At 41.2% G+C, this 25,607-nt stretch overlaps 1 long non-coding RNA gene across 2 annotated transcripts in view; it reads left to right on the forward strand.

Annotated features, from left to right (window-relative positions):
• The first annotated feature begins 1,195 nt into the window (after positions 1-1,195).
• LOC308473909 overlaps positions 1,196-25,607 on the forward strand; it is a 123,556-nt gene continuing 99,144 nt past the window's right edge. The window contains exon 1 of one of the 2 annotated variants that reach the window (XR_013984390.1): positions 1,196-1,404. This is a non-coding gene — a long non-coding RNA (uncharacterized lncRNA). The remainder of the gene's footprint in view (positions 1,405-25,607) is intronic. The other variant, XR_013984391.1, reaches the window with a different exon arrangement.

Below are 25,607 nucleotides of genomic sequence, written 5' to 3' on the forward strand. Positions count from 1 at the left end.
TCTGTGCATTCAGCCAGCAAAGAACCCTCCCTCCCTCTTTCCCTCAAATAGGAACAAATGCTGGGAGGGACAGTGCTCTGGTTACACAGGGTAATTCTTCTCCATGAGATTTTCCAAACAGCCATAATGATAACAGAGGACATTGTTTTTTAGGCTCAATAGATACTTCTCTTGCACAGGACAGCCTGCCATTTTAAAAGCCTAGTAGAGGGGTCAGGAGGAGGAGGAGGAGGAGGAGGAGGAGGAGAAACCAAGCCACTTGGAGTAATATAACCAAAGAACCCTATTGCAATATCATGAATCAAACTGATGTTTTATTAAAAATTAGCACATCTTCCTTACAGGTTCTGCCTGAAATATGTAGCCAAATAATACAGTTACCATCTCACTTACTTTAAGGCATCCTTCTCCAACCCTGCAGTTGTTTTGAACTTCAATGCCCATCTGCTCTGGTCAGCACTGATAATGATCGGGGATAATGGGAGCTATAGTCTAGAGCATCCATAGGATATCAAGTTGGGCAATGCTGATCTAAGGATTGGTTCAGATATTAATCTAATTTCTATCAATCTACACCAGGATTTGGGTATCTGGGACCCTCCAGATGTTGTGGGACTCTAGCTTACATCATTCCAGATAACTGAAATCTGGACATATGTTCCCTATCCCTAGTCTATATGCAGATAAATATGGAAGCATTCTGAGAAAACAAAAATGGTGTCTATCAGAAGAAGGGAGACTGCAGGAATGCTGGTAAGTTTTTCTCCTCCCCCCAACACCATAAGTTGCCTGATGGGGAATAAAGAGTGCTGGCAATGCCACCACTCAAAACTTGATAAATATTATTCTAGAACAGGTGTGGGAAACCTGTGGGCCTTTAGAAGTTGCTGAACTACAATTCCCATCATCCTCAGCCATGGGCCATGCTTGCTGGGGCTGATGGGAATTGTAGTTCAGCAACACTGGAGGACCGCGGGTTCCCCTCCTCTTTTCCAGAGCCTTACACTGAAGCCTTCTTGTCATGTTTCTGAAATGTCTGCTTAGGAACAAATAAGGCTTTGCACACAACATGTAAATTTCAAAACAGAAGCTGTCTCTTTAAAAAATGGCCTTTCACCCATAAAAAGCTGAGCCAAGCCAAAGGTTTTAGATCATGTTGGAGAATTGCCTAGCCAGGCATTCTGTTTTGCTTTGTTGTTTCAGTGGACATCCTGCATTTCAGAATACTTTAGCTGCCTTGTCCTCTTCAGAGCAGTGCCCTATTGTTCCATAATTGTCCCTTATCTTTGAAATTTGATGCCCACTTGCACTACCCAAGTACGGTCATTTAAAGGAAGAGCGTGAGAATGCACACAGTGCAGCTGAACTCCTGGAGAAGTGAGGATTTGTCAAAGCTATTGTAAGGTAAGAGCTTCTATTTATAATCTCATTTAAAATAACTCCCGATGAAAAAAGAAGATGACAAACTTTCCATCACTCCACATCATTCCTTATGCTCTACACTGAATTCTGTCCCTGTGGAATCCTCCTCTGCGTTTTTCACTCTTCCAAAGGACAGGAGCTTCCAGTCTGACCATTAGTACATTTCCCAGAAATAATTTACTTTGCTCTTGCATGCGCTATTTAGCGATCTATCTGCCATGTTGCAATGAAGTTTACAAGCTGTTCTTTAAGCCTACAGGGCACATTTTGATCTTTATTTTGCGGGGTGGGAGAGAGGGCTGGGCCAAGGAGCCCTAGATTTATGACCCTACAACTCTGCAAAACATATCCATTAGCGTCTATGCAGCTGTTTATCTGTGAAGATCTGCAGGCTGTATACTGTTTACACAGGAGGGGAACAAAATCTTATTTACCATCTCAGAAGGTGCTGTGTGTAAATAACAAAACCATGACACTGAATCCCAAAGATGAGTGAGATAAATAAATATCCCAGGGTGCCGAAGAAGGTGCCATTCCCATTTGCAGCTGTCCTAGTTGAAAACCTGGAAGTCCACATAAACAGCGTAATAGGGCACATGTTTACAAAGCTGGGAACTGGGAGACATAGCAGATTGACTAGCTGGCTTATTTTTAGATCATTGCTTGTCCCGTCATAGGAATGGCTCTCTGTTCCTGCTAGCCCCCTTGGACAGAATAAACTCATTTCTATTTTCCTCTTGCAGAAATCCAGTCATTTCAGGACACCCTGTTTTCCCCTTGCAGAAATTCGCCACAGAACTGTCCTTGCCAAGCCCAATATTCTTGTAAGTGGGGCAAAACTAGGATTATGCAGAGTCCCGACATAGTATATTCTCTTTGCAAGAAATTCTCAACAGCTGACATGCAAAAATTTTCATCAGACTTCATTCAGGCATCTTATGCCACCATTTCATACATATTATCAGTTTCTTATTTATACTTCTGTTTCTACTAATTGTCATAATTTAGATTGTGGATAGGGATCTGTTTTCTCTGTTTGTGGAATAAGAGGTACAGACAAAACCCTATCAGTCTAGTCTGTCCCTCAAACTGTCTTTGCCATAATGTTCATGGTAAGTCATTTAACTCTTTTGTAGCTTTGTTTATCGCCCCTTCCTCACAATGATTACTTTTTCTACAGATCCATGCATGTAAATGGCACGTAGAGCAGGGGTGGGGTACCTGGGGCCCTCCAGCTGTCATTAGACTACAACTCCCTTCATCTCTGACCATTGGCCATGGTAGCTGGGGCTGATGGGAGTTGGAGTCCAATAACACCTGAAGGTTCGAAGGTTCTCCCTTCCTGCTCTACAACAGTGCATCTACAAGAGTACTTCTCAGCAGAAGAGGCTTCACAACTCTTTGCTGAATCCTGTGTGAAGAATTCATTTGTCTTACATGCATCTTGCCCTTCATGCTTACAGCAGGCAGGAAGAAAAGCTAGTGATTTGATCAAGGCTGCTAGTGAGCTTCACAGGAGAGCAGAATATCACTCTCCAGCCTGGAGGAGCACTAGAGGTTTGGGGATTTGAACTAGGATTTCCCATATTCAAGCACGACATTCTTCAGTTAAGAAGAAATGTATAGCTCATCTCCCTATGTTGGGTATACACACACACACACAGGCAATGGGAGTGATTTTGAGCAAGCAAATGGCTGGGAAGGAAAGGGTTAAGAAACTGTTTCGTAAGGTTTTGCTATCAATCCGGGCTGCATACTCACCAAACATTTAAAAGAACACTTACTCCCACCCCCAAGACTCCTGGGACCTGTAGTTTGTTAAGGCTGCTAGGGATTGTCATTTTGTGAGGAATAAACTACAGTTCCCAGGATTCTTTGGAGGTAGGGGGAATGTGCATACCATTTTGGATATATAACTACCATATTTTTTGCTCTATAAGACTCACTTTTTCCCTCCTAAAAAGTAAGGGGAAATGTGTGTGCGTCTTATGGAGCAAATGCAGGCTGCACAGCTATCCCAGAAGCCAGAAAAGCAAGAGGGATTGCTGCTTTCACTGTGCAGCGATCCCTCTTGCTGTTCTGCCTTCTGAGATTCAGAATATTTTTTTTCTTGTTTTCCTCCTCCAAAAACTAGGTGTGTCTTGTGGTCTGGTGCGTCTTATAGAGCGAAAAATATGGTATGTGGTAGGCAATAAAGATACATGCAATGTGTATTTCAAAACTAGGGATGGGGGAGAGATTTGATTCAGTTTGCATCTAAATGCAAAATGATAGAATTCACACTTCAGAAATATTGTGTAAACCAAAATGTATTCATCCTTCAAAATTCACACTTTTCTGAATTTTGCAATATATAGTTTTCCAGCCTTGCAATGTGTACAAAAATGCATATATTGGGGTGAAGTGTACATATAAATGCCTATCGATAAAAATGACATACAAAGGTGCATTATGATGCACTCTCTTTGTCCGTCTAGGTACATGACAAAAATTATACCAAAATGTACATATGAGGAGAAATTTGCACTACAATTCTGATGGAGTTTCATGAGGACTTTTAAAAAAAATCACAAACTAATTTGGAAACATGGAGAACTGAACTTAAAGACTGGAAAAATGAGAAACTGAAATAGACAGATTTTCCCATCCCTATTCAAACTTTACATCATTTGTGACTTGAATATTTAAGCTGGTATTGGATTAGGCATCACAGTTTCTCTGGTCTCAGTTTTTGGTGTGACTTTCACATCATTAGGCCTACACAAGATCCATGAATTTCAACATGGAGGATTTTTTGCATTCCACTTAAAGAGGTCACTGAACTGTGAGCCAATGCCACATTTTGACAAAAAACAAACAAACCTCAAATCACATATTCTGAAGCCATCTGACTCTGGAATAATTGCTCTGGGAAAACCTCAGATAACATATTCTGGAGCAATCTGACTCTGGAATAATTGCTTTTATAGCTGCAGCCTTAGTATATTGCAAATATACTCACTTGCCAGTGAGTATCTGTGGTTAAAAAAAAAAAAATCCGCAGATTGCGGCACTAGCTCTTTTCACCCTTGCTAACAAATCATAAAACAATCCATTTCCTTCCTTTGTTTTGCCTCTTTGCAGTAGGTCAGGAAGGTTGGGGAAGATTGCACAGAGTGACAGCATCTCTCATGTTCTGTCACATTCCTGAAATAAGAATATATCATGCACTTATGAATTGGGGACAGTGTCTCATTACCAAAGGAAGCAAACAATTCCCGAGGTTTGAATAATAAGAGAGGATGAAGCTGCCACGGCTGCCAAGCGAGAGAAAATAACCTGCTAATATTATGCCCAAGTGGCCTGACTTGCAAAAAATGTAAACCCCCGCCGAAGCTGGTGGAATCTGCAGGTGCTCCGTATCTCTGGAATTCAGGCCAATCTTGACTGACATTTTAAAAGTTCTTCTTATTTATATTCACTTCCCCTCCCCCCCTTGCCACAAAAATACACAGCTTGCATTCCCCTTCTCCACCCCTTCCCCTCTGTATGTGCAATATATTTGACAGAATGTAAAGTTGACAAAATGCCCATGAACTTTTGGCTTGCAATTAAATTCTTGGTTAACTCACAGTGTATAATATATCCAAATGGGTTATAGAAATAGACCTTGTGAGCAGTGTTGCGTATGTGTTTGTGGAGGGAGGGATTCTTTTCACATATCTATGCTATGTATAGCTAGGACACTGAGGAGAATGACATGCATGAACGTCAACCTGGTGCCCTCCAGATGTTGTTGGACTACAACTCCCATGAGCTTCACCAGCTTCACCAATAGTTAGGGATGATGGAAAATGGAGGGGTGGCTAACACCCCAGAGGACAGGATCACACTTCAAAACGACCTTGACAGATTAGAGAACTGGGCCAAAACAAACAAGATGAATTTTAACAGGGAGAAATGTAAAGTATTGCACTTGGGCAAAAAAAATGAGAGGCACAAATACAAGATGGGGGACACCTGGCTTGAGAGCAGTACATGTGAATAGGATCTAGGAGTCTTGGTTGACCACAAACTTGACATGAGCCAACAGTGTGACGTGGCAGCTAAAAAAGCCAATGCAATTCTGGGCTGCATCAATAGGAGTACAGCATCTAGATCAAGGGAAGTAATAGTGCCACTGTATTCTGCTCTGGTCAGACCTCACCTGGAGTACTGTGTCCAGTTCTGGGCACCACAGTTCAAGAAGGACACTGACAAACTGGAACATGTCCAGAGGAGGGCAACCAAAATGGTCAAAGGCCTGGAAACGATGCCTTATGAGGAACTGCTAAGGGAGCTGGGCATGTTTAGCCTGAAGAAGAGGAGGTTAAGGGGTGATATGATAGCCATGTTCAAATATATAAAAGGTCACATAGAGGAGGGAGAAAGGTTGTTTTCTGCTGCTCCAGAGAAGCGGACACGGAGCAATGGATCCAAACTACAAGAAAGAAGATTCCACCTAAACATTAGGAAGAACTTCCTGACAGTAAGAGCTGTTCGACAGTGGAATTTGCTGCCAAGGAGTGTGGTGGAGTCTCCTTCTTTGGAGGTCTTTAAGCAGAGGCTTGACAATCATATGTCAGGAGTGCTCTGATGGTGTTTCCTGCTTGGCAGGGGGTTGGACTCGATGGCCCTTGTGGTCTCTTCCAACTCTATGGTTCTATGATTCTATGAGTCCAGCAACATTTGGCAGGTACCTTGTTGGCTTTCACTGTTTGAGATAGTAGGCAGTCCCCCTCAAATAGTACTGTTAGGCTACTTGAACAGTATTGATTCCTTTGGAATCCTACCTAAGGTGGGGTGTACTGATACATTGGAGCAATTCAAACTAACTGAAGAGGGTTGAGGGTTCAGAGTCCCTCATGACTTAAAAGTATGTGTGTGTGTCTCTCTCTGTGTTGCATCATTGTGAAGGCTAGTCTTGCTTCTGTCCCTCCTAAGCCAAGAGGTTTGGAAAGGATAGGTGAGTAACAGGACTTTAGCTTGTTGGTTTGTTTGTATAAGTTATATACTGCTTGCGATAACATTACACTAATAAAATAACAACCAAACATTACATTAATAAAATAACAACCAAACATTACACTAATAAAATAACAACCAAAAATGAGTAATAGCAAAGTGCAATAAATATCCATTGCAATGTTAAGCAAAATATTAACACAGAAATATCAAGCAGTGTGATCAAAAAAATCAAGAGCCACTTGCATCTCTATGGTAGGAGTATATAAAGTATGAAACCTGTCCACAAATTCTAGGTTTTAATTGAATGCAAGGAGTAGTGTTTATGGGCATGCAGGACTCTTGCTTTTTTAAATTTTCAAATGGCAGGCACCTTTTAGATTACTAACCCATCTTTGGTACAGTGCCAGGTATTTCATAAGCACAATCCCTAATAATTCATGTAATTTTCTTTTATAAGATGGTTACATTGGCTCTTCGTATCTAGCCCATCAGCTGAATGACTGATCAAAAGGATGTTAACCTTTCTGGAAAAGTGCCATGCACACAGTCCCAGCTTGAGTTTGTAAAAAGAAGCCACATGGGGATGTGCATGTAATGCCTCTAGCTAAGAAGGGGTGATAACATTTAAGTCCTCATAAGACTATAATAAACCATAAATGCAAACTACAATTGGTTCAACTTTCACTAAGCCAGTTGTTGGAATGCTTTGCTCAGAAATAGATTGTGGATTTGGGCAAATATTTTTATATTTAAAATATGATATTATGGACTCTCTTAAAAAATTGGTGTGAACCACACATAGCTTGTCCAAGCTATGATGGTGATGGATAACAGAATCCATGGTGGAGCTATTGCCGCTTCCTATGCCCTGCCGGCTTATTGTGGCCAGAATGGGAGGTGTGGGTGGCTTTTATATGGGCATAATGTGAACTCCTCTCAGGATATAGATGCCTACTTCATGGCAGAACTCTTCTCTGCAAGAGCAGCACTTACAGCCATAACTAAGGCCTTTTGGCCTAAAGGAATAGGTTAGTAGTCTGCAAGTACTCCTTTGTTCCAACTTGTCCTTAATGGTTAGGAGTGCCCATGCTGATTTGCCACTTATGGTCATTCCTGGATCGGGATAGCCTGGCCTCATTTGTTCATGCTCTGGTATCCTTTCATTTGGATGGCTGTATGTGGGGCTTCCCATGAAGATGGTCCAAAGCTTACTTCTGGTGCAGAATGCATCTCCTAGGCTAGGGCAGTCTGATGTTGCACTAGCTGTCAATGATTAGTCCCAATTCAAGGTGTTCATAAAGGTAAAGGGACCCCTGACCATTAGGTCCAGTCATGGCCGACTCTGGGATTGCGGTGCTCATCTTGCTTTATTGGCCAAGGGAGCTGGTGTACAGCTTCCGGGTCATGTGGCCAGCATGACTAAGCCACTTCTGGCAAACCAGAGCAGTGCACGGAAACACCGTTTACCTTCCCGTAGGATAAGTACCTATTTAGCTACTTGCACTTTGACGTGCTTTCAAACTGCTAGGTGGGCAGGAGCAGGGACCGAGCAACAGGAGCTCACCCTGTCATGGGGATTCGAACCGCCGACCTTCTGATTGGCAAGTCCTAGGCTCTGTGGTTTAACCCACAGCATCACCCGCGTCCCCAAGGTGTTCATACCATATTATAAAGCCCTAAATGGCTTGGTACGCAATTACTTAAAAGAGCTCCTTCCCCAATATCAACCACCTCACACCCTACAATTGGCAGGCGAGGCCTGGTTGGTGTTGACCCATAACAGGAACTTTCCTCTGGTGGCCTCTTGCTTGTGGATTGCCCTTCCTGGTGAGATGTGTCTGTCTTCCTCATTACTGACTTGTTTAGCTAGGCATTTGATGGTTGAAATGTACACCCTTGAAATCACTGGTTGTGATAATACTTTTAACTGTTTTAGGCTCTTTCAGGGGAAAGGGTAGGATGTAAGTTGAATAAGTTTTAAAAAAACAAAACTATGTTGAATTTTGAATGTGAATTACTTAAAAAACATAGGTATTTGATCCAGTTTTGGCCTAGAAGGAAAACACACCTGTGCAAAAGTATCTGTTTAAGTGGCTGTAGGATTGCAAAGCCTAGATGCAATGTAACTCTGAGTGAAATGTGTATGCACAAGAACATCTGAGCCTTTGATTGATGCAAATCACTGAGTTTACTGAAGGAATGGAAGAGCAAATGGAACCAGCTAAAATTCTAAAGGGGAGGTGAATTTTCCTTAGAAACCTACTGTTTGGGGTTAGGAAAGTGGAATTAAAAAAATGAAAATTCCCTCTGGGGATTTAGTATTTGCCATGATTGAGCACCTGGAATTTCCACTTGTGTGGATTGTTCAGACATGTTACATAGCAACAAGCTTTTATGTATGGTGGCAAGCAGGAATGGGTGCATTTGTCACTGCGGAAATGGTGGGTGTGAGCCAAATAGTGGGGCATGGAATTAGAGAGGTTTGGACCTGCTTCAATCCATTCTGCCAGTCATTCACACTTTCATCTGGGATTTTCCATTCCACTACAAATGGTGTATTTTGCAGAACTATGTCTTCCATTTCTTTGTCCACTGATGCAGAAATATAAGGTTCTGGTACATATATCATAGCCTGTAATCTCACATATGTATCAGCCATCAACAGATATCTACAGATAGTTCCCTTCTCTGTGTGTTCCCTTTCAAAGTAATTTCCAGAGATGTAGCCCTTGTAGTCTTTTACAGCAAAAACAACAAAATGTTGTGGCACCTAAAGTTTACAAAGTGGCTAATGGCTACAATTCTAACCATGTCTACTCAGAAGTAAGTAAGCCTGTGAGGTAGGTTAGGCTGAGAGAGAGTGACTGGCACAAAGTCCCCCAGTGAGCTTCATGGCTGAGAGAGGAATTGAACTCCTTGTCTCCAAGTTCCTTGACTGACACTTCTCCCTCATGGGCTGTCTGCACAAGAGGCTTCCATCCTTTTGACTGAAAGCCTTCTAAAATCATGTTGTTGTTGTTGTTGTTGTTGTTGTTGTTGTTGTTGTATTTATTCATACCCCACCTTTTTATCCTGACAGGAACTCAGTGTTTCCGTTGCTAATCTGTTTGTGTATTGTGTAATAAGTATATTAAATAAATTAATTGTATGTGTGTGTAGTGTATATATATTTATAATTATATATATATATATATTAATATAATTAATTATATTAAATTATATAGAGAGAGAGAAAATTTAATTATATATATTCAATTACATATATTAATTGTATATATTAAATAATATTAACTATGTTGCAAACACTTTAATTTATGATATGGAAAGTTAATTCAGTGTGTGGCTCACGGGTTTTGTGTTGAAGTACTCTTGCAAGGTGGACCACCCTGATCTAGAGGGTCATGTTTTCCTCACTCTTCTTCTACTACCTCAGTACTCTCACCCTATCCCTATCTTAATTGTTCTGCCCCTTCACAGGATCAACCTGAGTTAACCAGGGACACAAGTGATAGCTTTCAAAGTGTTTCAGATTCAAAGTGTTGGTGCTGACCTTTAAAGCCCTAAACGACCTCGGCCCAGTATACCTGAAGGAGCGTCTCCACCCCCATCGTTCAGCCCTGACACTGAGGTCCAACGCCAAGGGCCTTCTGGCGGTTCCCTCGCTGTGAGAAGTGAGGTTACAGGGAACCAGGCAGAGGGCCTTCTCGGTAGTGGCGCCCACCCTGTGGAATGCCCTCCCATCAGATGTCAAGGAAATAAACAACTATCTGACTTTAGAAGACATCTGAAGGCAGCCCTGTGTAGGGAAATTTTTAATGTTTGACGTTTTATCGTGTTTTACCAGATGGGCAGGGTAGGAGTGAATGAATAAATTAAATTAAATTAAATTAAATTAAATTTTAAATTAAATTAAATTAAATTAAATTATTATTTCAGCAGAGTGTTTGTGAGAGTCAGTAAAGCTGTTGATATTTAGTGTACCCCTAAATCCTGGTGAATGTTGTACAGCCAGTGCTGCTGGGGCATTCTTCATGCTCTGGCAAATTGTCTTAGGCGAACAATGCATAGGAGACTGTAGTCGCACTAAGGATCTGCTTATGAGTTTCCCCAGCGCACCTGCATGGCTGCTGTGAGAGCCTGCTGGATCAGGCCCTTCTTATGTTCTTCTGTTTCTCCACCAGTCCCCCAACTTCTGAAGAAAACCAAGCCACACAAAGACTATTTCCATTGCCTAGAGAACAAAGTGCAAAGTAATAATAATAATAATAATAATAATAATAATAATAATCAAAATGACTGCTTCAGAGAATTAGCAGCTATTCTGCAAAACATTCCAAAGGAGCCAGATCCATCAAATGTAACCGTTATGTGAGTGCACATCCATTTATTTCCACTAAAGATTAATTGCAAAAAAGAAGAGAAAAAAGTTTTGCATTTGAAAAGTTCAGGGTGCAATAATTAGTTAGCTATTGCTGGTTGGGGAAGTCACACAACACTGGAGTTGTTCCAGAAGAGGATAAGCATAAAATATTTGGCACTCTGAGGAGTACAATTCACATGTGAGAATGCAGGCACATGGATTTCTGGACATGGCTTTCTGCAAATCTTTATAGGAAGTGCAGGGGGCAGAAATGATTAATTAGGCAGTGACTCTTCTACCCTTCAGAGGAGGTTTGTTGAGAAGCAGCTAGGGGAAATTGCAACATGTTGCAACACAAAGTCAGTGCAAAAGCATTTTCTTTAACAATATAACACCTGATTCTCAATGCAAAACATTTTTGGACCTTGTTATGTGCTTTAGTAACCTTGCCAAACTTTTTAATGGCTAGGCATTTTCCTTATGATTGGCTTTCCCCCACACTAATTGTTATATAAGCATTTCAAATCACATTTCCCCATGTCATCTTTTGCTTCATGTTACATAAGTCAATTCAGGAACAGACTGGTAAGCCACTAAAAGCTTCACTGACACAAAGTTAAATGGAAACTATTTATAAGGAGACATGCATACATACATCTATTGAGAGATTTCAGGAGTGGGCCAGTGGGGGGTGGGGGTGGCAGGGAGAGCAGCCTGACCAAAATCCCACACAGAGCTCTGATCAGTATCCAACAGAGATGTCCAAAACCTGCTTTTAAAACACACACACTTACACATTGCTGCTGCCTTTTCCCAGTTCAGCAACTAAAATCTTGCAGAAAAATAAAATAATAACCTGCCTTGCTCTTAAACTTCAAGAATTTCAAGTGCACTTCAGAGTACAGTAATATAGATCTGCACTGTATTGCTCCTGTGAGGTTAAATAAACAATAAATAGTGGGTGTAAATGTGGGTGGGAAATGTATCCAGCACTGTTGAAGAACTCGATAGGCCCTTCTTCTCTCCCCTCTCAGTAATGCAGATCCTTTTTCAAATAGCCATGAGGGATTGCACAACCAACTTGAGACATTTTGCTGAAACTCCTCTGTCTTCCCTCCCACTTCCGCTTGTGTTGTTGTTTAGTCGTTTAGTCGTGTCCGACTCTTCGTGACCCCATGGACCAGAGCATGCCAGGCACTCCTGTCTTCCACTGCCTCCGGCAGTTTGGTCAAACTCATGCTGGTAGCTTCGAGAACACTGTCCAACCATCTCGTCCTCTGTTGTCCCCTTCTCCTTCTGCCCTCCATCTTTCCCAACATCAGGGTCTTTTCCAGGGAGTCTTCTCTTCTCATGAGGTGGCCAAAGTATTGGAGCCTCAGCTTCACGATCTGTCCTTCCAGTGAGCACTCAGGGCTGTTTTCTTAAGAATGGATAGGCTTGATCTTCTTGCAGTCCATGGGACTCTCAAGAGTCTCCTCCAGCACCATAATTCAAAAGCATCAATTCCGCTTGTACCATGTCATTAAAAAGTCCAGTGAGGTAACTAAAGCACATAACTAGAATAAAGATACATCTCACCTTTAGTTAGGGATTCTTTCTCCTTGGATCAAACCTCAGCACCAGTTCCTATTCTGAAATGAAACCTGTGAGCTCATGGGCTGTTTCTTTTCTGGGCCAGGGATATCTCATTGATCATCGCTGCTCCATTGACTAAGAGCTCATCCACACTGCCACTTGTTCTGCCACCTTGCTCTTTACCACTGAATCGGAGCAAACGTCACTGAGGTTTTCTGTGGACTGGCATTTGCTCTGGTTCAGAGGTAAAGAACGGGTTTCCCTGGGGGAAACGGGGGCAAATGAAAAACCGCATTGATGGAAGGAGCAAGTCTGCCCAGGTCCTCCTTGGATTAAATTGACATTTCCCCTGCTTGCCCTCGTCGAAACTGGGGTGGGCGAGTGGGCATCTGAAGCCAATCAGATTGGGTAAGGCAATTCAGCTTCACCCACCCTCCCATGCCCCACCAAAGTCATTCATACCAGCCTCACAAACACTCCCCTATTCCACTTACTTAGTGCATTGACTGGGAAGTAGGAGCAACAGTGGGGGTCACTGCAGTTTGGGAAAACTCCCTGTACCTTCCACCAACCCTTCTAAGCATGCTTCTGAATACCAGTTACCGGAAGCTGAGGTGGGGAGAGCACTTGGGTCCTGCTTGTGGGCTTCCCATAAGCCAGATGACTGGCCACAATGAGAACAGGATGCTGGGCTAGACTGGTCACTGGTCTGATCCAGAAGGCTCTTCCTAGGTCAAGTGACAAGCGTACTACAGGAGGGTAGTTCTTGGTGTTCTTGCAATGGTAGTGCATTTTACCAGAAAGGGTTTCTTTCCCTTTTTCTTTTAAGAAAGGTATTGTTTTCTGGGTACTCATATAGTGTTTCATTAGAGGACATGGAAACATTCATAATACTCATAATCTGTTTTTAGATTAAGATTGCCCCACATGGCACATCTTAGCTTGATTTCCACCTGTTGCAACAAATGTCATTTATATCCTATGCCTGCATTTAATCACTTGGTTTTTTGAGCATGTGTTTTAGTTGGGAATTGACTGTGTTTATCTAGAAAAAAATTATGCAGTGTGTTAATCAGTTAGGGCTTTTTTTTTTTTAGCAAAAAAGAAGAAACTTTATTTAAATTTTGCTGAGTCAACAGCCCCATTCAGAAAGGCTATATTGATTTAAGCAGTTCTATTGATCCCCTTCGTATCAAATCTGAGCTGCTAGCAAACTCACAGGTCGGTGATGTTCTCTTCAATTGATCCATGCTTGGCTCACTGCAAATGCTTTTCAACAATATTTTAAGTAACATCTGGTAAAAATCAATGTTTCAACCTTAGGGGGTTTAAAACACCAAGTGTTCAAACATTTTAGAACTTTTTGGTGCCATTCTAAAAAGTTACTTGGCAACTGTAATCCAAAGGGCCTATCCAGTTAATTCTAATGTAGGGGGTTAAAAGTACCAGTTAAGCATATCCTATCTCTGAATTTTGGTAGTATACTTATCTTTCCTGGTATAAACTGCCAACAGGGACCTAATGTTCCTTCCTGCAGAATACTAATACTAATACTGTCTGACAGGACAGTAAACAGCTGTCCTGGATGAGGAATTCAATTTTTAATTCCAGTTTCCCAACCCCAAACAGTTGATTTCTGCAGAAAATCTGTGCGTTTGGATTTAGTCAGGATCCATTTGCATTGCAGCTCCTTTAGTATCATGATGGAATTCTTCTACAGCTAGAATGGAAAGCCTATAGCCTTCCTGATACTGCTAAATTCCATCTCCCGTCAGCCCCACCCAACACAGCCAGCAATCAGGGAGTAATGTAGTAGTAGCAGTAACATTTGGAGTGCCACAGATTCCCTCTCCCCCATTTTCCAGGCACACATATATGTTGTTGTTGTTACTGTTGTTTGAACCTTAGATTTAAGCAGCAAGACACCCGTGGAAGAAGTAACTGACTTCACTGGGAACACCTAAGCTCTCCTAAGGTGCAGTCATGCTAAGAGGGAACATGGATCGACTAGGGTTGCAGGAATGTGCATTTAGTTCTGTTGCAGAGGCCACGTCATGTCTCCTGGCCCCTCATGTGATAATGTGAACTTCTACAGTTCAGCTAATTCCAGGCCAATCAGACACTTGCTAACAATTAAATTTTAAAAAGAGAACATTAGTACCATAATTTTGTAAGATATCGAATGCATGTGAAAATTTCAACTCTGTTTGAGGCTCATTAGTCACATCTCTGGATCTCCATGTATGTTGAATACCACAATGGCCAATAGCTGAGACTCTAATAATGAAGTACCTCAGGTTAAAACTTTGGCTCTATCTTCAACTGATTTGGCCTACCAGCAATGGTATTGAATTGGTATTGAGCTCATATGGATAGGATGTGTGATAGATGTACCATTTGTGTTCCAGATCTTGTCTGCTATAGAATTTAGTAGAATATTCTGACTTATTTTTGCTTCTGCCTCAGGCTTTGACCCTTGAATCTTCCAGGCTCACATTGTGCTTCAGGTGTTGTAAGAGAAGATTTTTATCAATGAGAATGTAAGAAGCTGAAATGTAGAAAACACACCAACCTTAGACCAACTATTGTTAGCTTCTATGGTGTTTTTGAATTATGGTGCTGGAGGAGACTCTTGAGAGTCCCATGGACTGCAAGAAGATCAAACCTGCCCGAAAAAGACCCAATATGGAGGCCAAATGGCCAAAATATTGGGAAATTCTAGAAAAAGATGGAGACAATTGGAAACTGCAGAGTTTGGAGAAAATGAAGGATAAAGTGCGAGATTGGTTACATTACGCTCAGATTAAAGAAGTTTTTAAAAATGACAAGAAATTAGGGTTCCAGGTGGAGAAATCGAAAATAGAAACAGAATTGTTAGAACCTAAGAGTAAGGTACTTTCAAGGATGTATAACTTGCTGTTAAAATGGAACACACAAGACGAAATGGTTAAATCGGCTATGATAAGGTGGGCGCAGGACATTGGGCATAATATTATGTTTGAGGACTGGGAAAGGCTGTGGAGTACTGGATTGAAATTTACTGCATGTAACGCTTTGAAAGAAAATGTAATGAAAATGATATATAGATGGTATATGACCCCAGTCAAACTTGCAAAAATTTACCACCTGACTGACAATAAGTGTTGGAAATGTAAAGAGTGTGAAGGAACATTCTTCCACCTCTGGTGGACTTGCCCTAAAGTGAAGGCGTTCTGGGAAATGATTTATAATGAACTGAAAAAGGTATTTAAATATACCTTCACTAAGAAACCAGAGGCCTTTCTTTTGGGTATTGTCGGCCAAGGGGTGGTAAAGAAGGACCAGACATTTTTTATGTATGCAACAACAGCAGCAAGGATACTACTCGCAAAGCATTGGAAAGCTCAAGATCTACCCACACTGGAAGAATGGCAGATGCAACTGATAGACTACATGGAACTGGCTGAGATGACCGGCAGAATTCGTGACCTGGGAGAAGAGAGGACTGAGGAGGATTGGAAGAAATTTAAGAATTATTTACAAAAATATTGCAATTTGAGTGAATGCTAAACAGGATGCTAGATCAAAATAACTGAGCACCACTAATTTAGATGATTTTAAGAAAACAAGTGAGAATTGAGAAAATATAACTCTTTTTGAGAACTAGAAGATTATGAAACATAGAAGGGATGTAAGAATGTAAATAAGATAATAAATTGCTGACAAAATGTTATAACGATGAAAGTGGGAGCGGGAGATGTGAGGAAGTCCAAAGAAAATGTGAAATTATGTTAAGATATATGTTACATTGTTTATTATGTTTATTTCTATTGTAAAACCCAATAAATTTCTATAAAAAAAAAAAAAACAAGAAGATCAAACCTATCCATTCTGAAGGAAATCAGCCCTGAGTGCTCACTGGAAGGACAGATCGTGAAGCTGAGGCTCCAATACTTTGGCCACCTCATGAGAAGAGAAGACTCCCTGGAAAAGACCCTGATGTTGGGAAAGATGGAGGGCACAAGGAGAAGGGGACGACAGAGGACGAGATGGTTGGGCAGTGTTCTCAAAGCTACCAGCATGAGTTTGACCAAGCTGCGGGAGGCAGTGGAAGACAGGAGTGCCTGGCGTGCTCTGGTCCATGGGGTCACGAAGAGTCGGACAGGACTAAACGACTAAACAACAAAAATGGTTATAAAAATAATTTAGATACCACCTTTCATTGCAAGAAGAAATGCCAAGGCCCTACAGCTTGGATCCCATTGTTACAGATGTATAAAAATGTAAGATTAATAAGGTCAGTGAAATCATAGAATACACCCTATATATCATATTAATTCTCCCTCTATATTTCAGAGAAAAACTGAATGGATAAATAGGTCTTTCAAAATAAAATTCCAAATCTAGCAAGGTTAGAAATAAAGGAAGGAATTTTCTTCTGAACAAATGGCATTTTCAGTGTACTAATATATTTTTTCCCTGTGATCACCCTGACTTTATCTAATAATCTACCTCCTATTTACTGCAGCCTAATTTCATTTGGTTTTAGTGATCACTACTTTTCCATTTAAAGTGATCTGATTAGAACTTCAGATATTTCCATTTTTCAACATATTGCACATCTCCTGCAAGTCTCCCTACCATAGATTCAGGTGGAATTTGATTAAAGTGGACAATTTACTTATGATGCATGGTCGGTTTAAGACACTCGAGCAGGCAAGAAGGCGCCAGCACAATTTTGATCCAGCTTGGGCACCAGTTAACTTCTCTTTGTCCTTGATATATAATAAGGATTTTAGGAAATTGCATCAGATTTCTCTTATATAAGAGTGAGGCTGTGCTTCTTGATAAGCATCACAAATGTCTTGTCTCCCTCCTTTCCCTCTTCAGAAACGTATGCCTCCCTCCTCACTCCTCGGTATCTAAGCTAGATTATAGCACAGGCCTTTCTCATTGCATGTGCAATGAGGCTAGCAGATGTAATGATTTTGTGTCTTGTAATGTTGTTTATTGACAAGGTTTAGCGCAGTTCAGGGATGTGGCTAATTTCCTCCCTATACTGCAAAAGAAAACCAAATGCAACAAACAAACAAAAAGCCTTCTCGGTGGTTGATGACAGCGGCGCTGCAAACAAATAGCTCTGCACTGATGTTTTGTAATGTTGCTGATTCTTTAATGAAGAAACCTCACTAAAAATTCATGGTGAATGGATAGTAAGCTCATTAGCACAATGGTAAGAAAAGATTTTTAAACACTACCTCTAGTAGGCAGAATAGCCGTCGGGGTACGGTTTGCATTGACTGCAATGCTGCGGATGTACCACACAGGTAAAGCACATTCAAAGTGCATTATTCCCCGCCCCCTAAATAATCCCGGGAATTGCAGTTTACCTTTCAAAGAGCTACAATTTTCAGAAACCCCAAAATAACTACAGTTCCCAATGGTTTTTTGGGGGGAAATAATGTGCTTCAACTGTGTTTTAAATATAGGGTGTGTAAGCAGCAGGCTAATGCAACATGCACACGAAAGCTTATACCAAGAACAAACTTAGTTTGTCTCTAAGGTGTTACTGGACATTTTATTTATTTTTATATATATTTTGACTGCATCAGACCAACACAGCTACCTACCTGAATCTTACTGTGTCATTTGCTTTAGTGCACATGCTTGCTGTGGTCATGTAGCATGCCGTTATCAGTAGTGACTGGTGAACTTCCTTTAGCTCACCTTGTTTCCAACAAGTTCCTCTAGAGTGGGGGGAACGAACTAAGAAAAATGTTAAGAGCTGTAACGGGAGAGGATGATGATGATGATGTTATTATTTATACCCTGTCCATCTGGCTGGGTTTCCCCAGTGGCATCAGCACTACAATGGTTTGAAAAATGTTCCTATTTTTGAGACACTTCAACCTCTGTGAGCTTGCTCCCAAAGTGACTGCTTTCTGAGGAATTTATTGAAGCACCATTTCCTTTCCCCCTTTCACACTCAATTGAATATACTGGAAAGTGATCAGGCCTTGGATCCAATTGTCAGTAAAATCAAGAGGGGGGAAATATCCCATCTTTATATGAATGATTTCCATAAAGGCTGAGATGTGTCCAACTTGCATAAGAATGCATGTTGTAGATGAACAAAGGCTGGCCCTAGAATGGGGAGGTTTTGACCTTTGCTCATTCTTGACTTAGGAGATCAAAGGAGATGATACAAACAGAGCAGAGCTCCAGTTGGATTAAGATGCGATGGATCTGAGTGATGCTGGTTGCCAGTTGCTCAGAAATGCCAAAACAAGTAGTTTACACAAGAAAGGCACAGAGTTGCATCTTAGGTTGGCAAGTGCAGATAAATACTGGGGAGATAATAATTCACCTCCTTCAACATGTACATGTTGGTGCATGAAAGGGACAATGGAGAAACCATTAAACCCCTCACTGGAGGCAGTAGTAATTATTTGATAAATTTGCAGGAGAAATATGAAGCCAACCTCCTAAATTAAGGCAGAAGCTGAATAATTTGTATAGTGCTATTAATACCATTTAAATTGATTGCCTTATGATTTGTTGTTGTGCTGTTAGATTAAATGATACATCAATGTCAGTTTTGCAGTGGAGACCCTCCCCCTTCAAATCAATCATTGACTAGATTCAGTTCCTTTTCCTCTTGTGGTTTTAAATGTTTTAAAACGAGTTATGCAGAGCCTAAATTGTCCTTAAGTTGCATCTCCTTTATATGAGTACTTTACTTGGGAATGATGGACTTGAGAAGTTCTATTTTCAAGTGCAACAGAAGAATCATATGCACATACATTGTTTTAACTGGTCTTAATAATATATTTATATGTTGTTGTAACTTGACCTGGGACCTTATGGTAAAGGGAAGGTAAGAAATCTAATTAATAACAATCAGTCAAACAAGAACTGAACCAGAATGATTCTCATTTTAAAATCGAAATGGTGTTTAGCCTTGATAAAGTTAGAAAACAGCAATGTCAGGACTGCCAGATACAAAATATCACATCTATATGGGATGCGTTCATTAATACTGAAGTTACCACAACCACAGTAATGGAAAATCTGTAATCACGGCTCCTTTAGTTTATACTGCAGTTATCTCAATGTTTCTATTCTTACTTAAAAGCAGTGGTGTGTGTGTGTGTGTGTGTGAGAGAGAGAGAGAGAGAGAGAGAGAGAGAGAGAGAGGTTTTGATCAAGGCAGAAGAGGGGATGGGTCAGTTATTGTATCCCAACAATCTAAATTGTTTCTCTGCGACTGTTGCTGCCCTGCTAAATAAGCAATTGAGATGCAGGTCTGATTTAACTCAGATCAGTTTATTCTGAGCCAAATTTTCTAATTTGGGTGGAAAGTAGCTTAGCTTGTTCCAAACCAATCTAAGAATCCAGGGACTGGAAGGAAGAGATTAGTCTCCAGCTACGCTACTCCATACTTCATTTTCACTTATTCCAAAACTGTTCTCCTTTTCAAGCCTTACCTCCTCACTTTTTTTCTCCCCGTGTTTCCTATACTTACAGTTATTCACAACTTCCTTCTTTTAAGTTAGATTGGTCTAAAATACAGCCGGCATAATTGTGTTTGCAGTGGGTCTTCTGGGATAAGAACCTGCACAGCCTCTGATTTGTTTACAGGTTGCAAGGGTGCGTCGGAGGTTGAAAGGAATGGAAAAAGAATCAATAGCCACTGGCAAGATCATGGCCTCTGTATTTATGTGCAAGGAAAGTAATATATAATAATCTTAACTGAACACTTAACGTTCATGGTATAATTTTTTTAAAACCTGGAAACACGACCATGATTGATGGGAAAGAGAGGAAGTTATAGATAGGGCAAAATTAAATTTGTCCATGTGTCATAATGCATGGTGCTCCATTAATGTTTCTCCTATAGTTATTTATAATTCTAGTGGCTTAAGTGTGTGGTTGTAGTATAGTTCACCATGTTCATGTGGGTATACAATTATAAGAGCATTGCCACATTTTCTAACCTTTTAGTATTTCCTCATAGTTGGAAATGTGTCATTGTTCATGACATTCCATAGGTCCTCTAGGGAGCTGGGAGTGGAGAAATGGACCCATCCTTTTACGCTATGTTGCATCCTTTGCCTCCACCATCTGTATTTAGTATGGTGACTTATGCATCACACACACACAAAACTGAAAAAGGATAGGCAGACAAAAGAAGACACAATTTGCCTAGCATTTGCAGATACTAATTTATATATGTATGTATGGTGATACCTCGGGTTAAGAACTTAATTCGTTCCGGAGGTCCGTTCTTAACCTGAAACTATTCTTAACCTGAAGCACCGCTTTAGCTAATGGGGCCTCCCACTGCCACAGCGCCACCGCCGCGCGATTTCTGTTCTTACCCTGAAGCAAAGTTCTTAACCTGAGGTACTATTTCTGAGTTAGCGGAGTCTGTAACCTGAAGCATCTGTAACCCAAGATACCACTGTACATGAATGGCCACTCCATCCCTTTTCCCACTTGCCCCAGGTCTTTCCCCTCTAGGGTTGAATCCTCCTCATTTTTGCCATTCTCAAATATCCCAGGCCAGGCTTGGAGGGGAGTTAGAGCCTAACATAGTAGCTTCTTGCCTGGCAAGTCCCCTCATGTCGCCTTTTTCTGAAGCCAAAGTTCCCAATTTCTTATCACTGTTCTACCAACAACAGTGATAAAGTGTAACAAGAGGACAGAACACTGGGGACTGGCAATGTATTGCCGTATGAACTGCATGTGCTGTACTGCACCGTTGAATCCTTGGGTACAATGAGGCACATTGATTGCTACACAAGTGTAATATCAGAAATCAATCCAGTGTGCAGGTGCAATTGCCCATACACACATTTTGAGACGCGGTGTTTCTGCATCTGCGCCGAGTCTATTAGAAATAATATACTGTGGTTGATTCTGCAACAGGCAAGACACGCTCAAGGGAATAAAGCAAACAAAACTGACAACCTCGCAGCTCATTTTAATGGCTCCCCGAACAGTCACCTGGTTAAAAGATTACGTTTGCAATGCTTTAATGCAATGATGAGTTAAGAAAGTTCAAGAAACTCTGCACTGTTTCTTTATGATGATGATTATAAAAATTGCTTCATGTTTCCCTGAGATGCATTCAAGCTGGTGACCTAGAGGTGGAAGCTTTGGTGTCTTATTACCATTCCCATGAGCCATGCATGAATTTGTGGACCTCTCCGGAGCAATTCCATGGTCTGCAGCAGCACACCTATCAGGGCAGGAAAGCTGATTAGCTGCAGCCTGCTTTGCACTGGAATTTAGATATCAAGCTTCTTGTGAGCTTGAAGAGGCCCTGTTTTGCTTTGCATTCCTGGATTTATTACTAAGCAAAACCATCCCTCCAGCAAGCTTACTCTTACCAGGGAGATATTTTACCATCTTCCTTCTCGCCACTGAAATAGTTTTCTGCAGCAAAGGTGCCTGAATTTAGCTCCAGCTAATTAAAGCAATGAGAATCTTTCCTCACCCCATCTCATTTCGTTATATTGAAATTGCCTTGCATTCTATCCCACACCTTCATTGTAATACCAGGTTATTGTTGTTGTTTTTACAGACACACAACTTTGAAGGCTTTAGTGTTGTTTTTTAAAGTATATAATTATTTTCAACATTTCAGACATGGCTTACTACAGGCATGTCCAACAGGTCGATCTTGCTTGACTCATCGATCGCGGGGGTGTATTGGATCGATTGTGGTATCAAGATAGTGATCGCCTTTGTGTTTCATTTTTGTAGTAAAAAAAAGAAAGAAAGCTCAACAACTTTGGTCAAGTCTTCCCTAAAAAAAGCTCAGCAACTACTGGCAATGACAATGGATAGATCACAGCCGGTCTTTTTATACTGTGAGTAGATCGCAGTTTCTTGGGAGTTGGACGTGCCTGGCTTACTATAAAGACTACCCTTTGCCAACTAGGTGCCCACCAGATGGTTGGGGCCTAAAACTCCCACCATCCCCAATCCTTGGCCATTCTGGCTGAGGATGAGTTGTAGCCCAAAACATATGAAGGCCACCAGACTGGGGAAGGCTGGTCATGCCCTGAACTTACTACAAATAGATGAGAAAGTAGAACATTGAATTTGAGCCTCTGGTATATTATACTTCTGCAATGTTTTTCTTTTTTCTTTTTGAAACGGGTAGTAACTCAGAAGGCTTTACTACATGAAGGCAATTAACAACTAGAAAAGTGAAGATAGTTTCTGGGTGAGATACAGGCTTGGTTTTTTAAAGTACAGATTTTTGATGTTTATCTTCCATATCAAAGTTCATGAGTTGCTTTTGGGTAACTTGTTATTCAACACTGCTACCAAAAAAATGATGAGAAACTGATCCTTCAGACATTCATCTGTTTGTCATGTTCCTAAAGCTCATAACTTGGGACAAGGTTACCTGAAAGACTGGCTGTCCCTCTGTAGACCCATAAGATCAGTGAGATCATCTGGAGAAATTCTACTTATGGCATTTCACCCTGTAGAATATCATAGGGCAGTGACTGCCAGTAACTGCATTTTTTGCTCTTGTCTCTGTCCTGCAGAGTGCCCTTCCTTCTGTTATACAGCAGACATCTGAAGCTCTTGTCTGTTCAGAATTAAATTCCATTGTCCTTATTTCCAGGCAGGGGACTATAGGATTGCCACTTAAACTATCTCCATTACTAGCTTCCCTACACACCTACCACATCCAACCTTATTGTGTTCTTAAGGTGGTCAGAGAGTATTCTGTTCCTTCTCTTCATCTGATGATCAGTATTCTGAAAACACCCATACCTTTGCTTTCCTGTTTTCTGATATGTGAACAGTCATCATCTTATAAGCCACATGGATGCTAAAGAAATCCTCCCCAGGGAGCAAGGCATGTGCAAATATTATTCACCCGGAAATTCCAGTTAATTAGGTCATGGCAAGGGCTCTGACACAGCTTAGGTCTTATTCTGTAGAGTACTTAGTTTAATGCAGGGACAGAGAACCCTTTTCAGCTCAGGGGCCACTTTCCCTCATGGACAGCCCTTCTGGAGGCCGCATGCCAATGGTAGGTAGGGCTAGGAGGAAAGTGGTTGGAGCAATGGATGTAAACGCTTCCCTCTGCACAGTTGGCTGGGTTCCAGCCAGCTATTTTGACACCCCCTCCACCTACCATCCATTCTCCACCCACCAGCCAGAAAAACGAGAGGCAGCCAAGCACTGATTCCAGCCAGGCAAAAGCACATGAGGACGATGCAAAGCAAAGCTGGTAAGAGGGTTGGGCCTAGGGAGAGTCCAGGGCAGCAGAGAGATTCCTCTGCTCCTGACATCATGTCTAATCCAGTCATGAGAGGGAAAGGAAAGGATAGAGGCAAATGGAGCAAGGCGGGTGGAGGGAGGATGCTCACAGCATTTTGAAGCTGAAAAAATCTCTCAACTAAATTATGCTTCATTATTCAAATGGTGCTCCTTTTGCACAGAGAGATCTTGTCTGGTGCTTATATGCAAGCCTGCCTTGCACATTGTGGCTCGCATAATTTAGTTGAGAGAGTGAGCATCCTCCCTCACCCGCCTTGCTCCATTTGCCTCTATTCTCCCTCTCATGAGTCTCTCCCTGAATTAGATATCCAGCTTTGGTGTATTTTTATACCTAATTAGACCTAACCTGTCACATAGCAAATAGCTCTATCTATTGTGTGATTTATAACGTCTTTTTCTATGCAACTGTATATTATCTCAACAATTCAAATCCTTGAATGTATTTTAAGTAGAGAGATGTAAACAGCTTGTTTAACTTGACCTTCAGATGCCCTTTCCTGCTCAATCCTGAGCTGATTTCATTGGTATACAATATGCACTGTATTTTCAGCCTGTTACTATAGAAAAGAGCTGTGAAATGGCATTTCCCCTTCCCGTTTCTGATGCCTGTCATGCTTCGTCAATGCTGACAAGCAATTATTAGCCTTTGTTTCTTTTATACTGTATATTGGCAAAACAATCATTGCAAGGAATTGTAGAGGTAGAAGCCATTATCTTTGTACTGTAGTGGTAACATAGCTTTTAGGCTTACTGAAAATATCCATTAGGTTCTGTCCTCTTATCTCGAAATGCTTTTCTGCTCCGCTTTTGAGTTGCTCTGGGAGTTAAATCGCCAACTTCGCCGACACTAAGAAAGGATACGATAACTTTATTCTCTCTCAAGTTGATTTTTATTTTGGACTAGCCTTTGTGTGGTACTGAATACACCTTCTGTTCAGTTCAACCCTAGTTAGATTCCTTTTTCCCCTTACCCCTTTTTAAATTAATTGATTTGTTTGCACAGGTAAGTTGTTTACAGTTGATCCAATATACATAAAACTGACAGGCAGATATACAGGTATGCAAATATCATTAAACATCTATTAAATACTCAAATGAAGCATATACATTTCATGAAGTTCCCAACAATGAATGTTGATGGACATTAACTTGTGCCTTATTGCACCTACAAATTATAAAAATGCTCCATTTTTTCACATAAGGTTATCCAGCTGCCTCCCCTCTCTGACTTGGGGATCATCCATAATTCCTCTTGTTCCACTGCTTTCCCCTGGGGAAAACTGATATTTAGGACTCAGTTGCAGCAAATGGCAATTCGTGCTTTCCTCTCAGAAGTGTGGATGAACACTTTCTGTATTTGTTTTTACTGTAGGTATGGTATCCCAAACTTTAATATCCACTTCTCCAGATTCTGAGAAAATTTGTCAGATTCTGTGAAAATTTGGGTTTTCTTATTTGCAATGAAATGCCATGCCTTTAAAAATAAATAAACTATTTTTTAAAAAAGAGGTCATGCATGACAACCACATAATATATCACTGAATTCCTGTGTTTTGGATGATTAACCTACAGAAGAGATGTGGAGGTGGAAAATAGATCTGACCCACATGTGGGTCTATTGCGTGGACAGGCAGAGTCCCCAGATCCCGAGCGGTCCCCCTGTCATGTGGAATAACGACTCAAGACAACGTGCTATGGGATTAAATTGGCCACAACTTTATTAAATTTCAAATGTGGGTAGACCTTGGCTCAGGCATTGGCCGTTCTCCCTCCCCAGTCCCCAGCCGGGGACCTAGGGAGCATCAGGGTTATCCAGTGTGTGTGGGGGGGGGGATGGGCCGGCTCTGGAGAACATATGTTCAAGCAGAGATAGCCGCCCCCGTTACGCCACCGCCGCAGGGGAGAGCTCTTGCCCCCCCACCCCTCTAGCAATGAACAGACCACACATTATTAAGTAAATTTAAAAGCTGTA

The sequence above is a fragment of the Podarcis pityusensis genome, assembly GCF_964106645.2.
Source record: "Podarcis pityusensis genome assembly, chromosome: 3".
NCBI classification, from domain to species: Eukaryota; Metazoa; Chordata; class Lepidosauria; order Squamata; family Lacertidae; genus Podarcis; species Podarcis pityusensis.